The sequence below is a fragment of the Octodon degus genome, unplaced genomic scaffold, assembly GCF_000260255.1.
Source record: "Octodon degus isolate 3935 unplaced genomic scaffold, OctDeg1.0 scaffold00266, whole genome shotgun sequence".
In the NCBI taxonomy this organism is placed as follows: domain Eukaryota; kingdom Metazoa; phylum Chordata; class Mammalia; order Rodentia; family Octodontidae; genus Octodon; species Octodon degus.
Window position 1 is genome coordinate 2,354,582 of NW_004524842.1, and position 2,517 is coordinate 2,357,098.

General features: G+C 40.8%; 1 protein-coding gene across 2 annotated transcripts in view; it reads left to right on the forward strand.

Annotated features, from left to right (window-relative positions):
- The window catches only part of Ulk2 (unc-51 like autophagy activating kinase 2), a 113,740-nt gene that overhangs the window by 29,159 nt on the left and 82,064 nt on the right, over positions 1 to 2,517 (forward strand). The gene's annotated exons all lie outside the window — the stretch shown is intronic.

Sequence of the window (2,517 nt, forward strand, 5' to 3'; positions counted from 1 at the left end):
CCCATTCTGTATTCCCTTGGCCCTCAGCAAGTACCTCAGCAGGTCTGGGTTCTTTCCTTGGTGGAGTGACCCACACCTTCATTCCTGAAGGCTCTGGACCATTTATCATCATGCCTGTATTAGAGTGTTGCAATTTTCCATTGACTTTAATAACAGGGCATGGCAATACTAAGAGGCACCCCAAGGGATCTCCTGCACTCCTTATATATTCTTCCTTTCACACAAAAAAATAGACAAGCTTAAGAAAATTATGGAAGTCATGAATGCTCAAAGGAAAGAAATGCAATCTGTAAAGCAGATTCTAGCAGATACATCCAGAAGAATAAAAATTCCATTAAAGGTGTCCACAGAGATTAAACAGGATCTCAGATATAGAAGACATACTTGTGGTTAGCAATCATGGAAGAAAAAAAAAAAATTTTTTTTAAAAAAGCAGGGGACCATGAGGAATCAATCCACCAGATGCTAGATGAGGCAAAGTAGAATAACTTAGGATTTTTAATTTTTTTTTCTGGCCAGCTCAGCCTACCCTGGAGGTAGGACTAGTGTGGCGTGTGGTGACGGAGATCAAACCGCAGTCCCTGCGCTTTTGTCTAAGCTTGCCTAAGCAGGCGCTTTAGACCACTGAGCTATCTCACTAGCCTCAATAACTTAGGCTTGATTGGACTCAATGAAAGCACAGGAGATAGCACAAATGATATTAAAGAGGCAATTCATAAGACTTAATAAGGGCCATTAAGATAGAGGGTCAACAAGATAGCTCAGTGGACAAAAGCACCTGTTTATGCAGGCTCAGGGACTGGGGTTCTATTCCCAGCTCACCATGCTGGCTCTGCCCCCAGGGTATAATGAGATGGCAACTGAGACTTGGTGTGGTGGTGCACACTGTAATCCCAGCACTTGGAGGCTGAAAACAGGAGGATCACTACGAGTCCAATTGGTCTAGTGAGACCCGTAGGCCCTGTACTAAATACATTTAAAAAGAAAAAAAATAGGCTTCATAGGAGAAAACTTTCCTGGTAGGAAAAAGAATTTGACATACAGTTAAGTGAGTCGCATGCAACCACAAGAAAATTAGCCACAACCAAAAAACAGATACTACAGGCAGGCATATCACAGTCAAGACTCTAGATTCAGCACAAGAATAGATTCCCTTTTTTTAAACATATTTTTAATTTAATTTCATTTTTATTTGTGTGTGTGTGTGTGTTTGTGTGGGCAGCTCAGCCCACCAGGGGGCGGGGCTGGCTGGCATGTGGGGGATTGAACTGCTGTCCCTGTTCTTTGCTAAGCTTGTTCTAAGCAGGTGCTTTAGACCACTGAGCCATCTCACCAGCCCCAGAATAGAATCTTAAAAGCTGTTAGGAAAAAGAAAACAAATCACCTGTAGAGGAAAGACCATCAGAAACACAGCTGACTTCTCAGCACCAGCCCTCAAGTCAAGGAGAGCTTGGAGTGAAGTATTTTAAGCTCTAAAGAAAAACAACGTACAACCCACCCTGATGAATCCCGCAAAACTATCTTTCAAAAGTGATGGAGAAATAAGATACTCCATGACAAAGAACAGCTGGGAAAATATATGACCACCAAACCAGCACTCCAAAATGTTTTGAAGGACATTCTAGAAAGAGGTAATAAGGATACCAACTCCATGAACCCCAACAGAAGGGATTCACAAGGCAAGGCAAACAAGAGGAAGTGGGGGAAAGAAAGAGGGAGCCAGCAACAGGAAAATAACATGACAAGAATAAGTCAATACATACCATTTATAACCACTAATGTTTATGGTCTCAGTTCACTCATCAGAAAACAGACTGGCAGAATGGACCAAGAAGCAAGAGTCAACAATATGCTGCATGCCAGAGACATTTAATTCCAAAAGAAATTCACAGACTGAAAGTCAAAGGATGCAAAACAATACTCCATATGACAGCAACCAGAAAAAAAGCAGGGGTAGCTGTTCTTTTGCAGACAGTGAATTTAAAGCCAAGACTGACTGAAGAAGACGAAGAAGGTCACTATGTCATCATAAAGCAAACAATTCAAGAGGAAGACATAACAGTCATAAATATATATGCAGCAAATAGCAGTGCACCCAGCTAAATCAAACAAATATTAATGGGCATGAAAAATAAATAAACATTGATACAATCTAATACAGTTCTATTGGGGAATCCCAACACCCCACTCTCACAAAAAGACAGATCAACTAGATAAAAAATCAGTACTGAAATATTAGAATGGATCCAAACTTTTGAACAAAGGGAATTAGTAGATGTCTACAGAGTGTTCCATGCCGCAACATCAGAGTACACATCCTCAGCAGGTACACACGGGGCGTACTCCAAAACAGACCACATACTGACTCATAGTACATGTTTGAGTAAATGTAAAGGTACTGAAATTATTCCAGGCATATTATTAGACCATAAAGCAATGGAATTGGATATCAATAGCCTAAGAAACCACAAGAACTTCATAAACGTGGAAATTAAATAGCACCCTGCTGAACAACCA